The 16,187-nt window shown below is 36.1% G+C and overlaps 1 long non-coding RNA gene and 1 pseudogene across 3 annotated transcripts in view; one reads left to right on the top strand and one right to left on the bottom strand.

Annotated features, from left to right (window-relative positions):
* LOC147828434 (uncharacterized) overlaps positions 1-7,001 on the bottom strand; it is a 36,511-nt gene extending 29,510 nt beyond the window's left edge. For 2 of the 3 annotated variants that reach the window (XR_015450840.1, XR_015450839.1), the window contains exon 1: positions 6,513-7,001. This is a non-coding gene — a long non-coding RNA (uncharacterized LOC147828434). The remainder of the gene's footprint in view (positions 1-6,512) is intronic. The other variant, XR_015450838.1, reaches the window with a different exon arrangement.
* A 6,575-nt stretch (positions 7,002-13,576) lies between these two features.
* On the top strand, positions 13,577-14,259 carry LOC147828433 (U1 small nuclear ribonucleoprotein C pseudogene; annotated as a pseudogene).
* The last annotated feature ends 1,928 nt before the right edge of the window (positions 14,260-16,187 follow it).

Raw genomic sequence — 16,187 nt, 5'->3', positions numbered from 1 at the left:
TCACATGCCCAGTAGCAGAAATCAAATGGACAATGCACATATAATATATTTCCATCATCACAGAAAGTATTTGAACAATAGTTTGGAATATGATGTCAATGGGGACAGAATCTAAGGGAAAAATCTGTCAGGAGAAGGTTGAGAAGGAGATCTAACAGGGTGTAGTGATAAGTTAGGCAACACTACTCTACAAACATGGAATTTATCTGAAAAAATTTTAAAAATCTGTATGAAAATACACTCAAGTCAAGGGCACTGTAAAATCAGTACTTGCTGTGTTACACAATTCACCACAATATTTTTTTCGATATAGGAAAATACCATAACTGATAAGATAAATATTATGATAGCAAGTTTTTTTCTCCCTTCTCTCCTTTTCCATGGGTAATTACCAATGTCTGTAATTGACAACAGTTGATCAAATCAAAATAGAAAAACTAATAATGAGCCAGATTCTCCCACCACATTCCACCCGCTGAAGTCAGTTAAAGCTCTGTACACACAGGGAGACACATGGCGAGCTAATCTGGCCCAGTATTTACACAGCACTTTCAATCTGAGGATCTTAAAATGTTGAGCAAACATTCACTTGTATAGGCCGTCCCAAGAGATAGAACTATTGCTTATAAATCTGACTAAATTAGGTTTAGAAGTTTGAGCAAAAGATTTTATGGCACTTAAAATACTAGTATTGAAAAAGGGTGTTTCCTCCTTTCCATGCATGCATGTTTCAGAATTCACAAAATCTGAACCTTCTGTTCTAAATTAGAGTATGCTTTTAGCTTCATTAAGCTTACCTTTTCAAATTCTACTGCATTTCCAGCTACTCATTGGACCTCAGATAAGAAAGTTAATCACATTTACTCATGTTAACCCAAATGAGATAACTTTATTCACCTAAAAAACATATTCATATACCTTGCATAATGTATTCGCGATTTTAAATTTACTGGAATTTTTAAGATGAACAGTGTGAAAATGTGTTAATTAAATCTTTTTCTCAATTAATCACAAGTGGATTATCCAATTGGTAGGTCATTCAAACATCCTGGCCCTCTTCTTCCTCCTTAACTGCTAATTTGCGGACTGCCTTCTCCATCACTCAGCAGCTGGCCCTTGTGTCATTAAAGCAGAGCAGGGTGGGGCGGGAGGAAGAGTGAATTCTATCTGGCCTCAATCACTTGGTTAATTAGAGAAAGAGATAAGGCTGCCAATTTGCCTACTAGTCCAACAAAAATGTATTCAAGTCCTGAAATACACAAGGGGAACATTAATATATATTTGTAGACAGTCACTAGAGAAATAGAAATAAAAGGGGGGGGGGTAACATTTTCTCCAGTTATCAAAGGTAGTACACAAATCTAATTCTACACATAGATACTAGAAAGTTCTTTGCAGTTCTCCTCACCATTTTTTTCTCATGCCTCAGCATTTTTTACACCCTCAACTTCCTAGAGATGGCCAAGTCTGATGCAGCCTCTCTGGTACCCAAGAAGTGGCCTGTAACAGCCAGGAGCTTAAGCCCCAAGGGCATGGACGAAGTCAAGCTTTAAGCTTCACTGGTCTCTAAATGCTTTGTTGAATCCTGGGAAAGAACCTAAGAAAACACAGAACTAAAACTGCGTAGTATGGTTTATTGATGCTAAAATTAAGTTCTAATCATGGGCTGGTCTTTTTTTTGGTACCGGGGATCAAACTCGGGACCTCGTGTTTGCGAGGCAGGTGGCAGAACCACTGAGTTAAATCCCCAGCCCCTGGTCTTTTTATTTTTAATGAAAAATCTGTATTGTAAAAATTCTCATCATGACACATGATGGGCCAGTCTTGAAGATTTTTTCCTGTGAGATATAAAATTGTAGCAGAGCAAATGTTGTGGCCAAGGGCTAGAGATACCTGAGGTCTAGTGTTAGGTTTGCTTGTAATTAGTTAAGTCTCTGACCTTAGTTTCCTCACATATAGGATGAGAAAATGAGAATGTCTACATCATAGAATTAGTATGGACCTTAAATGGTTCAACCCTGCGCAGGACCGAGAAGGGAGCCCAATTCAGGTTCACCGCTTGGTATATAATAACTGTAAGTACTTACTCTTGTTAACTCTCCATGGACAAATCATTTAGTCAAACTGGAGCTCAGATTTTTCCTCACTGAAGGAAAGGGGTTGTGTTGCACAGAATTTTAGATTTTCTTGAAATCTCCTCAGAGGATACCTCATGGGAGAAGAAAAGGGAAATGAGGGAGCAGAGGGACAACTGGGGTACCACCACCTCTCTCCTGCCTTCAACATAACCATAGTAGCTCTCCTTTTATATATTTTATTTATTTGGAGCCAATTTTACTTAATTTAGATATAAGTGGAGTTATGTTGATTTCAATTTTTTTTTTACACAAAACAGAGACAAATTCTCCAGGCCCTTTTCAACTATGATGCTATTTGATTTTCAATGTGTGAATTAATTTACTTTTCAAGGTACAAGATGTTATTAGTTTTTTAAATGTTAAATATAAGTAAAAGGATAAAATCATGCCTTCCTTTCAAAAATATGGAGATGAAAAGGGATTTATCTGGTTATGTAAATAAGCCCTTTCTATAACAATTTAAAAGATTTTATTTGGTCTAATTCTCTTTTTGGTTTTGTTCTTTTTCATAAAGGATTGGTATTAAGATATGTATGGGGTTGTCAAAGATCTAATTTCTTATTCTTAAACTGAGAGGACATACTATGAAAGAAAAGGTGAAGTGGGAACAAAAACAGGAAAAGAAAAGTAAGGAAGATTGTTTCACATGAAAATGAGAAATAATAATTGCACTATGAAAGAATGGCCTTTCAAATAAAGATATCTGGAAAATATTTTTCTTTCTTATAGATTTAAATTGCAGTGTCTTAGAGAATTAAAATATACCTTTAAAAGTGCACCTATGTGTCTGTCAGTTTTTACCCACTGGACAATGAGAATAAAAAGGCAAGTTCATAACACACAGCTTCAATGAGTAATATAGACCTTGGCAAATGGAGGACGGAGAAGGGAATATGCAGGACTCTGTGGAACGGTTTAGAACTTCCATAAAAATTGTATGTAGCCTTGAAAGGGTCCTCAACTTTTTGACTGTCTTTCCATTTAGAAATGAAATCTATGCCTCCTTCTCCTGGCTCTGGAAAGGCCCTGTGGCTTTTATGCCCAATCAATTATGGTAATGGTGCATTCTTTTCTGAGACTAATCCTTAAGGGCTAACAACTTTTCCTTCCTGTCACCACCTCTGAGGGGAAAAGGCTGCTAGGCTGTGAAGAAGTCTCAGGAAGCTACATAGATGGATCCTGGGAAGTGAGATACTCATGGAGAAAGATAGAGGAAAGGGTACAGAGGAGCCAGATACGTGAGTGGAGAAACCACCTTGGAAGTGAGTCCTTTGTCCTCAGCCAACGTTACGTGGACCAGAGACAAACTCTCAGTGACTCTATGAAATTCCTGATCTGCAAAGTTGTGAACAAAATAAAATCATTATTTTAAACCAGTAGGCTTTGGAATAGTTTTCTTCTCAGCGATAGATACCCTGAATAACAGCGATTAGAGGGAGAGCATTGTTAGAGCAGTATGAATGTAAAGAAAGAGGATCACGTTGGGTATGGAGTATATCCTATGAGGATTTAATTTCTTGGTTTGCTTTCCTTTGGATTGTAGGAAAAATCATACTGAACATGTAACTATCAATTTTCTTCTCTAAGTAGAAACTCTCTTGTTTATCTCATTTTTTTAGTACTCTCTAGTAAGCTGGGCACATGCAGCCTGGATCCTGGTATTGTAGAAAATAAAAGGATAGGACAGCACAGAGAAGAGGAGTCCATTTCACATTCACTCTTCTGCTCAGCTCAGTTCTTAGAATCTAGCTGTGCCTAGATGTTCCGGGTCTACCCCAGAGCTGGAGTGAGCATGCAGAGTCTTACAGTGCTGTTGGGGAGCCCCTCATGAAAAAGTCAGCTGGGTGTGGACAGTACCTTTATTATTCCGAGTATATTGCTGGGAAGTGGACAATAAAGAGAGGAAAACATCCTCACTGTTAAAAGAGTCCAAAGCAGTGCTACTTGCTTCCTATTCCTGTTGTTGCTCCAGCACTTGCCAAAGTTTTAAGATTCTTGCTCAAAGAATTCTCCCATCTTCAGGCATTAATCTAAATGAGGCAGACCCAAGTGGCAAGATTTTCTGTGTCCCTAATTCTGTAAACTCCATTCCAGACTGCTAAGTCTTTCTCAGTGTTGCCTGCTTCTGAATGTATTCTCTGAGGAAGCTTCTTAGAGCTCATCCAGTCTGGCCTTTATTTCAATGCATATTTATATCAATTATATGAAGTTGTTAATCAAGCTTGGCCATCTATCTAATTCTTATCATTAAGCACAGGACCTTTCTTCCTACAAAAGTATTTTTTTGTGAATTTTTAGTATATCAATCAATTCCATATACTGGAGTTTTTGTCTTTTGCTTGCCCTCAATCATATGTAGGAATATGAACCACTAAGAAAATATTTTAAGTTCCAGCCGGCAGTATGCTATGTAGAAAAAGCTGAAGTGGATGGAGTTCAGGTTTTGAGTCTGAAGACAGGGCTTTGTTTGAACCTGGGAGCTGCCATTTGGAAACCCGATAGCTTTAGACAAGTTTTCTTATGAATCTAGGCATCCAAATCATAAAATGTGAATAATCGTACTATTTTCTCTTTTGCCTAACCTGCAGCATTATTGTGTTAAATGTAGTAGTAACTTCCTTACATTTATATTTATTATATGCCAGGCCTAATGATAGGTGCTCTGTCCGCATCACAGACCAACATATTTGTACCCTGCAAGGGAGGTATTGTAAGCCTCAGCCATCCACTGAGGCTTATTCTTTGCCCAGGAGCACACAGCCAGTGAATGGCTGACCCAGAATTAAAGGCAGATTTGTTTAGCATTTGAGCCATATATATTTCTGCTTCCATATAAATATTGTCTTAATTGATATTTATATTTGTCTTTTGGATTTCTGAAAGTTGTACCAGTCTTTCTTCTCATGGTCTATACCACCTGGAAACCTAAAACTTGACCAAAATAGAAAAAAATTCCAATAAATATCTGTTGGATATATAAACAAATAACTAATCAAAAATGAATTGTTTTACTGTATTCTGAACAGTATGCTGAATAAATAATGTGACACTGTCACCACCTCGAAATATGAACAGGACACCCCTCAACCTAAACAAATGTATTAAAGTAACCAAAGACACACTTTTTAAAACAGCAACTCTGACACTCATTGCCAACTAGAGCCAATTCCATTAATCAGAAGGGAGAAAGGGAAAAAAGCTTTTATATCCTGCTGCCTCAAGGGAAACAAATTGATTTAATACTTTTTGAAAATTTTAAACCATCTCAAAATCTCAGGTGAAAAAAAAATCACGCATTGGTATTTTAAATGAAAGTAAGAAATAATATCTGTGTATGTGCAAAGTGTCAACGCTGTGATATTCCAATAGTTTTACATTCCTCTAAAATGCTATCTACATCTCACTACTGGTAGATGTAAAGATTGTGAAATAAAATTGGGAATAATCCATCAAATGCACACCCTATGCCAACTGTAACTACTTATTCTCTGGAGCACTGGAACTAGGTAAAAATATATGAGAAAATGCTTAAATCAGAACTGACTACTACTGATGGATATCTCCAAGGGGAATTAGCTCTTTTCCCTTTGCAGCACTGGGCATTTGTATTCATCTTCTCTCTCCAACAGACCAAAGCAAAGGTTAATGTTTTTAAGTAGCTGTTCTACATAAGGATGGAATGAGATACTTCCTTCAAACATTTCAAGAACCATAAGAGATAGATAATATGTTCCCATTCTAAAGATGCAAAGATTGGAGCTGAGAGGCTATGTCACCTAGGGAAGGTCATACAATTTGTATATGATGGATCTGGAATTTGAACCCAGTTTAATTTCAAAGCTACAGCTGCTCTTACAGAAAGAGAAGGGATGGTTTAGCAGTTATAGAAGTTTTTAAAGCGCTAAATTAAAAGTAAGAACTAATGTAAGCTGAGAAAAATTGTTGTTTAAATATCGTTTTAGAATAAAGCATTTTAAGATGTGAAGAGAGAGAGAGACCAATAAGGGAAAGGGAAGTGGGAGTGAGGAAAACTCATTGTTCAGGAAATAAGTCCACTGATTCCTGGCCTTATGTAGGAAATCTGTGGGGAGGAGAGAGGATTTAACAAGGCCTTAAAATGAAAGTACTTCAAAAATACTTTTCTGAATGCTTTGAGTCTAAATGAATTCTTTATTTTATGTCCTCTCTGCAATAACATTATGATCTTTCAGAATTCTGAAGCGCAGCCGTTACCAGCAACCTTGTTGACTGCACAACACACAGGAAAAACACTGAGAAAGAGACTACTTGAAGTTTAGGGCAGAACCCAGCCCTGTGTACATTTCCTACAAACTTCTTCCCACTTGATTAATGCCCACACTCTTGTCTACTTACCTTGCTCTTCTTTCTTCCACTTTTGCCCAACTCAGTTGTTCTAGCTACAAGCTTGGTTTGTCCTAATAATAATTATACATTCTCATTATGTAAACCCAGTCGTGTGACGTTAACATACCCCCACTTTTCCCCCCGTCAGTTCTAAGAAACTCTTACCTTAGTTTAATAATTACCTGTTGGGCAACAGTCCAACATTGTTTACATCAGACATACTAACAAGAGATCTGCAAGTGTCTGTAATTCCAATCTATACTTTTCAATCCTGGTTACACAATCATTTAGGAAGATTTTAGAAAATAGTGATACTTGGGCCCTAACACAATCCAATTAAAGGAATCTCTCAGAATGCTGCTCAGGCAGAAATACAGTTTGGGTCTTTCAAGTACAGGGCAACATTTCTACAGTCATGACTGTTCAAGAGTTCCTTAAGGTTCATGTCCTAGAGAAACCTCCTCTAACCAGTGAACCCAAGTTCTGACCTGAATTATACCCTTCCCTCAAGCTTTCTCTAAATGCAGTGAATGGCAAGTTAAGTCAGTAACATGAAAACAACACTGTTTGTGTATCAGTCCAAATAACAAGTCAAATGACTGACATTTTCTTGTCAGTGGGTGATTTGTAGCCCATTGGCAGAGATGCATGACTAAGCCTCTTGGTTTTCCTACTTATTAAGAAGACTAGCAGCATTTGGAGATCACCCACCATTTTGCAGAAATAAGGATGTGTGTCTAATTTTGCCTTTTTCCTGTATAGCTCTTCAAACCTGGGTTGCAAACTTTGATACCCACAGGAGTCAGGCAGGTAATGTAAATGGCCAAAGGGATTCAAATGCAAACCCTGGCTAGCTAGAGAGTGTGCCTGCTCCATTAAAGTGAGTAGTCACTACTTAGTTCTGACTGCTTTTCTGCAAGAATGTAAGTTTTATGTTGCCTCTGGATTCAGTTTACTATTTTCTGCATAGCCATAGCCTTAAATCCCAGATTCACTTATAGCAACTTCTAGAGACCAGATCACCTAATTAAAAATCTGAATTATAAATTCTAGAATTAAAAGTCCTCCACCAAATGACTCTTTCATATTATCCAACTTCATTTATTTTAACTTTTTAACTTGAGTTTCTGACTTTTTCAAACAACCCTTTCTTATGCTGCACATTCTTGGTGCATTTCCTAGCACTACCTGGACTAATCTCCTCCATTCTCCTCCATTCCACCAAATCAACCCTCTCCCTACTCCCTCACTTTCCTCTTGTGACATTTTTCCTCCAACTCTTCACTTCTCTTGTCATTTTTCCTTCAAGACCTTCCAAACGTTCTTCTGCTCCTTTTTGTCATCAAAGTTTCATTCCCCTCAAAAATATCAGATCACCACCTAGAACCACCAAAGTTCACCTCTGCTTCCTGACTTCATAAGGAGCACTATCCATGCTGTTGTGCAAAGAAAGGTTACTTGAACAAACTGAGTAAATCTCTATCACATCCCGCTCTTTATTCAAGAAAGCCACAAATTTAGTCATATTCTTTGTTCATGTTTTATATATAAAACATTTCTAGGTGATTTGCTTTTATATCCTCAACCCAAACAAGAGTGACCCAGCAAAAATTTTCATTTCTCAGCACAATATAATGCACAGTAAAATTAATTAAAATTGAAAGGACATAAGTCTAAAATATCACAGAGATATTAATACATGTTTTCCAGCCTCTTGTACCTTGCATCTCTCAAAATATCATCTCTCAACAAGGTTTGCTGAAAAGACCTTAAGAGAAAAAACTTGTAAAAACACTACCTAGACATAATTAAAACAAATGGTGGCATTTAGACCATCTTATTCTTCAAATCATAAATCATCATCCATACTACTTCACTGTGTCTAGAGACTGGGTAAAGAAATCTGGCCACTCAGGCTAGATGCTATATCAAATAAAATTTAATAGTCTCTGAAGTTACCATAATTTCAGAGTAAATGTAAATGGAAAAATCATAAGTTACATCGATTAATTCAAGTACTTCCAACTTTTACAGGAAAATTTTGCTTATAAAATAAGAAACTCAAACTCAAAAGAAATATTTTTTAACTTTATAAAAACATGAACTACCATAGCATTAAGCTTTTTTTAAGGAACAGAATTCTAGAAATTAGATTATGCCTGAGTAGAACTTTATTGAATCATAAATCTATATTTGGTAAAATATAAAATGAACATGAAAATTTTTTGTCTTAAAGAAACTATTCTAGAAATTCATAAAATGTTTCTTTTTATTTATTTTCTGTTGCTATTTTAAACATTTTTCTCATTTTCAGAGCAGATTCTGCACAGATATAAGCAACTGTGTTGAACTTTTCTTAGGCTTTTCCTTCATAAGCAAGAAACAAAATGTGTTCACTAAAAAAAAAAAAAAAGATACAGATGAGTTTGACAACCTATAAGGAGTTATGTAGATTTCCAACTTACTTGTTGAAAATATATTAACTATATTATTTTTCAGACCAGTAGATTCAGGTGTGGAAGCAATATATAATTTTCATTGAAGATCTCAAGTGACATTTGTAGACTTTCTATGGTGCAGTAAGATGTGCCCTTTATTCCCACAGAAGGGAAACATTATTAACCAAAAAAATGGAAATAAGACTTTGGAAGAACTAAGCTTTTCTGTTTTGCTACTGGACTTCCAAGCAAACAAATTATATAAATTTTTGCCCAAATCCTTTATGTTTCAGATTACGTTGAAGATGTCTAACTAAGTATGTCTCAGTGATACTCAAATAGGGCTAAGCTCAGCACTCCAGGGCAAATAGGAACCAAAACTCCACAAAAGGGAAAAAGAAAGAGGGCTGGGAGGTCCTTAGGGAAAATTAGCATGACTCTAGAATAAACTGCGGTTGAGGATTCTGGGTTTCACATTACAAGCATTTTGAAGGAAAAGGTTACTCCAACATGTAAGCTTGCACAGTTGGGTATAAGGAAGAAGTTATAGGGCAGCAGTTCCAACTATCAGGATCAGAATCACCTGTGTGACTCATCACACAGTAGATCTAAGGTTCCACCCAGACCTATGAAATCAGAATGGCTTGGGCCAGGAATCAGCATGTTAGCTCCCTCAGGATTCCTAGGTACACCAGCCTTTAAAAAGTACTACAGGATATCTATACTGATAAAATTATACCCTTCAGCATTTGAGAAAAATGGGTGGAATCTCAGGTCCCTGGGATTAAAATCAGCACAATAACACTGCCTACCTCACAAGACCCTTGTGAAGATTAACTTAAATGAAATCATGGATACGAGCCATAAAGAGCAGTTTCTCTTAAACAATCCTGTTAATATTCCACATTAGCTTCCTCCACGTGCGGGCATACCCACACACTGCCAGACCCTGGTGAATAATGGAAACACTTTGAGGAACCTGAGTTTTCTGCATACTCCTGCAGGTGCTGAAGCATTCCCACTGCAGCACTGCCCAATTTCTCCTTTGTGAACAAGTTTCAGTGCGACATGAATGAGGGCACTAATGCATTTACAAGCCTACCAAGAGTGACGGACTTCGGTGCTTTGTGAATTAAGAATCAAGGCTGATTTACATAGCGTTTAGAAAGCTCACAAACTTTGTATTTCGTCTAAAATAATTGTGATTCTCCAAGGTTTTCCCAACTGTGCCAATTTGGCTGGGGCTGCTTGCTTGGATTGCCAGCCTGTATCCAGATTTCTCAGTCTAATCTTTGGCAAGATCCTACTAAACTCCAGTTTCAGGACCAAATGACTGGCAACAGCCCAACAGCCCAAGTGTGCTCTCCTGCCAAATCAACACTGGCCAGGAAAAGGCTTCAGGAATGTGAAACAAAAGAAAATCTTTCCCCTTGGTGCAGAGCTCAACCAAGTTGGTCCCCCTGACCAGCTGGTCAAAGGGACGTTCGCGCTTCTCCTGCCCAGGAGAGGCCCACAACTAAGGTGCAACTAGAGGCAATGTGGAGACAACGTGGAAGTCTTTCCTTCCTACTCTGTAATTCAGAGATTTCAGGAAGGAGGGGGAAACACTTAAGTCAAATTAATTCATGTCATATAAAAATAACATCTAACTGATGGGTTTTTCTTTTATCTGTCTAGGTCACATATTTAGGGATTATGTTGCTGGCGGAAGGTGAAGTATGTACTCTTAATTATCTGAATAACTGTTCAGGACTTACAGTCCAGCTAGCTAGATCACTTTAAGTCCTAAATTATGTTTCTGTACTACCTGCCTTGATCAATAGAGCATAAAATTGCCAAATCCCTATTTCACTTTGTAATCTATGCTAATAAATAAAACCTTCTAATAAATACAACAGTGACAGCACAGCCAGTAAATCCCTCAATTCTGAGCATAATTATTTTATGTTGCCACTTTCAAGCATCAGAACACTAAGAATATAAACACTTAGCTATAGGAGTTAAATATATTAAAGAATCATCTTGATCTAGGAACTTGCAATATATTCAGGAAAAGTAAAATGGAAAACACACGACAAAACCTGGGATTCAGCTATAATTACAACCCATAAATTATTCTTCGCTCTTTTTTTTCAAAGTCCAGGAGCTATTCAATCATATACAATGAAAACTTACATTATTTTTTTCTGATTCATCACAATTCAACAATTTGGCAATTTATTAACAGCTTCTCTCCAAAGGTTCTGTTCTAGGGCTATTTTCAACATTTGCCTCAGAAAGTAACATTCAACCTGTCAGCCTCAGTAGCCTCAGCTTTGACAAATTAGGTTATCTTGTTATAGGACTGATAATATTTTTTCCTGCATCAATTCTAAAACCTATGTTAATACAGCAAAAGCTCGCTAAAACTCAACAACAACAAAAAATCAATATAAATAAATGACATTTCATATATAAACCAATTAAATATATAAGTTATGTGCAAATACTAGAGGGTAGATGTACACATTTTAAAATTAATGCAAGCAAAGTGAAATATCAGAGTAACAGAACTTAGCAATGTATGGGTCACATCTTTGGGATTCAGTACATAAGATTTCCCCTATCTCACGTGATCAAAAAAGTAAATTGTGTTAACCAGGACAGCCACATTTAAAACACTCTTGAAAACACTCGAAGCTAATTATTCAAGGAGGCACCAACAAAACCAATAGGAAATGCAAAATTTAGTCAACTGTTTGTTTTCTACAATGCCAGCTAACTACCTAGATTAATTTTAGCACAGACTCAGCCTGATAATGATATTCATTGAACATCTGAAGTGCTGAGGTAACCAAGTCACCCAGTTGCTTTGACATCATCTTAACTCAAACACAATATGCATATTTTCAATCAATTTACTTTGGATCCATTTTTATATATGAAACATGGTCAGTGTTCCATGAACACATTTTCAGAGGAAAGACTGCTATAAATATGATGTGATAATGACTGGAATGTTTCAGGGAAGGACAGGAGGAGAAAGAAGGCAAGTATAAACTCTCATAAAATTTAAAATAAACTGTGAACTAAGACTTGGCATTTCATCATTTTTAAATCAAAATCTAATTAGTAAGTTCGGTCCTTTAAGAGAATATTGCAATCATTTCCTTAAATAAATATTCAAGCCATGAAAAAGAAATGTTTCAGACTTTTGCTATAATAATAAATTTAATTTTCAAAATTTGAAAAAACAACATGGGGTAAGAATAATATTGTAAATAGGTAATAGATATAAAGATACATAAATACACAATAGGGTAGATTGATTGGAGAAGTCTTATTTTTAAAATGTCAATTTTTATTTTAGCTATTTATTGTTTATAATTTAAACCTCAAAATATGAATTTTAGTTTCTTTATAGTAAAAGAAAATTATCAATATAAAAATATTTTTTAATTATGAAGAAGACAATATACCATCCTTTTAAAATAACTCCCATGATTGAACCTTAGAATTCAGACTTGGGTTCCTAAAGACAAAGCAAAAATAAATAAAAGTAGGCAAATCTACATCCTTCTACTTTGTATAAGGAAAGAAAATATTAGTTCCTAAAGAAAGAAAGCTTTTCCTGGATTATATTAACTACTATCCAAAGAACAATCAAAGGGTAATAAATAAGTCTTCCTTGATGATTCTACAAATAACTAAAATAAATGTTGTTCATATGATCTCTTCTTAGATTGAGGTTCTATAAAATAATCAACATTAAAGTTAAACCTAACTCATGGTTTTATTTCAACATACTATACTAAGCCAAATCAAGACAAGGATGTTGAGAATGTTCAGTATGTCTCCATTAATTACCAGCTGAATGACATTGTGCAAATTTGCTTAATTTCTTACACATTGTTTTACCATTTGCAAAATGAGAATAACTACTAAGTGAATATAACACTAGACGTGATTAAATTAAATAAATTATATAAAGCATCTAAAAGCTCAAAAAAGAATAAAGTTTGAAATATATTAAGAAGTTGGTAGATAGAAGGAGATTGTTTACTCTTTTTGAGGTTATAAAATTATCAGTTCAGTTTAAATCCTGGAAATTCCTTGAGTATCAATATCTGTTCAACTAGTTGATGAAAAGATTTGAGACTTTGTTTATCTAATAAACATATATGGCCAAAGATTTTGGTTTGAGTTCAAAGAACTTTAGGCCTTTAACTTGTGAAAAGAATTAATCTTTCAAGTCCAATTCTGTTTTGTGTAATTAAGTCAAAACTGTACCTACTAATAGGTTGATCACTTGTTTCCTTCACCTGATCTCCCTGGCAGCTTTCACAGGATGTCAGGAGACTCCTGTCCAAGAGTTTAAGACAGACTTCAGGTATCATCTACATCATCCCAATTCCTGGAAATGGAGATAGGAATAAAGCTCAAACTTGTGACCATGCATATGAAAATAGAAAGGTTTGTGTGAGTGACTTGACAAGCAGAAGTTCATGCAAGAATGGGACGGTATGTCTTATTCATTTTACACTTAATAAGTTGGCATCCACTGACAATAGGCTTTTTTTTTTGGTACCGGAGATCGAACTCGGGTCCTTGCGCATGCGCAGCAGGCTGCGAACCCACTGAGGTATGCGATACATACCTCACCCACGATTCCCCATCTGTGAGAAAGACACTCTGCAGTGGTAGGAAACACAAAGAGAATGTGAAAGACTACTATCAGGAATGGATGGAAGAGCAGGCTCAGAGCCTGATCGACAACACAACGGCTGCATTTCAACAAGGAAAGATCCCTCCTACTCCGTTCTCGGCTCCTCCTCCAGCAGGGGCGATGATCCCACCTCCACCCAGTCTCCCCGGTCCTCCTCGCCCTGGCAGGATGCCAGCGCCCACATGGGAGGCCCTCCCGTGATGCCAATGATGGGCCCCCCTCCGCCCGCCCGGGATGATGCCAGTGGGACCTGCTCCTGGAATGAGACCACCCACGGGAGGCCACATGCCAGTGATGCCTGGCCTCCAACGATGCGCCCACCTGCTCGCCCCATGATGGTGCCCACTCGGCCAGGAATGACTCGGCCAGACAGATCAAGCCAGAGGGGTGGCCTCTTTATGTCAGTTTTGTATTATTTGTTCTACATCACCAGGAGATCATGATACTGTGACTGTGGGTGTTTTCTAACAGCATAAGGAAGACTTGCTCCTTCTTCCTGTCAGACTAGTTTTGAAGGGAGAAGTGAGATAAACAAAAATGCAGGAATTATAGTTTCATTTGTATTGTGAAATATAAAAATAAAATTGTCAGCTCTTTAAAAAAAAAAAAAAAATCCCCAGCCCTACAATAGGCCTTTTATACTTAGAAAAAGTCTTGTCCATACTAAAAAATATATAAAAATCTAACTGAGAAAGCTAGACAAGAAAATAATCTCACTCTTAAGCAACTGGTTGAGAGGAATCAAGATACAGTGAAAAGAATTTGAACTATAGAAAAAATAAATTTATATTATCAACCTAAATTAACTATTTTCTAGAATTCTGTTCATATTTAGTTAATTCATAGGACCTTGAATAACTTCTCTGTTTTCAACATTGTGGCAAAAATAAAGACACACACATAGTTCTGACACATAAAAGATGTTCAGTATTATTAGTTGAAAATGATCAAACATGTAGAAACTGGTAATATTTGTCAAAAGCTTGTAAAAAGCTATAGAAAGCTATTTTGAACAATTTAAATAAAATAAAATATTAGTAGTTAGACTAAACTTTTTCTACTTTAAACACAATATTTTCACCAGAAAATGACTTGTGCTTTTCTTAATTTCTTCAAACCTCTAGTGATAGTTAATAAAATGAAAAGCATATGAACTGCAAGGCTAAGAACCATGGGTCAGAACCAGGATTTTAGAGTTAAATATGTTATGAAAAACAAGTGGAACCAGGCAGAAGCATCTTCAGGTGCGGGAAATAAGTTGTAAATTTTAAGCTTAAACAGAGAAGAATGTGAATAATGTTTTTAAAATATTGAGTTTTTCTTAATTTGTTGTGGTTTTCCTTTCTACTGGGTCCAAACAGGCTTTTTAAAAAAATATATTTTAAGAAAGTCACTGGCTAAATTCAATGGTGGCTCTGTATTTGTGTTTGAGATAAGTTGCTCGGTAAACATGAAGCCTTATACACTATCTTATAGAGCCATCATCTATCAGTGACATCCCTTTGGAGGGAAAGACTGGCTTCCTTTCAAAGAAGAAAAAGGAAGATTATTCTCTTTAAGTTAAATTTAAAGTATTTATATAAGTACATGTCATTGGGATTCAGCTCCATTTGTATAAGCAAAATAAAAAGAAAATATTTTGGAGGCAAACAATATTTTAGAACAATTAAGAGTAATCAGAATAATATTAGGAAATCTACTTAGAGATGAATAAAGATACTTCAAATTGCCACTATTTCTCTAAAAGTATTTTTTATTTTATTCAAAGGTTTCCCGATGCTTTATCTGTACTACCAGAAGCTCCTTCATTTAAAAGAAAGCATTAAGGCCATCTCAGGTTGGAAACACCATAATCAGTTTCCCTCTCTTGCAGAGTTATAATGTACATTAGTATACTGAAAGTTTTGAGAAGGCTTGAAGGTAAAGAGACTCATTTAACCTGTGATCACTTCCTAAAGTATGACTCTAGAATCCGTTAAGTAACATTTCTTCCTGGAGAACTAGTTTTCCATTGGAGCACAGTTGGAAAATAACTTCTTCAGAGATGCACGTGACATAGGAGGATTATAGCCCATGCATGCTATTATATATTCAAATATATAATATATAACTACATACTATGTAACTGTAATAGTCATCATGTATACAGAAAGATAGCAAATGTATCTTACATATCAGACTTTCTTGACCATTTTTACCTTAATGGAGCACATTTGTAAGTTTTTGCCACACTATATATTCCAAGTAGACAAACTGGGGCCAACTGCTACTATTTACAGTGTCATAGCTATTGGTAAATCTGGCTTAAATTTCTAGCATGCGTTTTCCTAAAAGATACATCCAATTAACACCAATAATACAACACATAGAGATGAAGAGACATTACAAATACAAAAAGCTATGTAAGTATGACAGGAAAAGTACCAGTCTGGGACAGTGGTTCTCAGAGTGTGATCTGTGAAAACCAAGTTAGAAGCAAAAATTTTCATGAGTTCCATAAACTGAGTGTGGAGCTCGTCAGTCTGTGCATTAAGAACCTTT

The sequence above is a fragment of the Heterocephalus glaber genome, unplaced genomic scaffold (genome assembly GCF_053883595.1).
Source record: "Heterocephalus glaber isolate CG9 unplaced genomic scaffold, H.glaber_assembly_v1.0 deba00001097, whole genome shotgun sequence".
Classification (NCBI taxonomy): domain Eukaryota; kingdom Metazoa; phylum Chordata; class Mammalia; order Rodentia; family Bathyergidae; genus Heterocephalus; species Heterocephalus glaber.
This window is presented reverse-complemented; position numbering and strand designations above follow the sequence as displayed.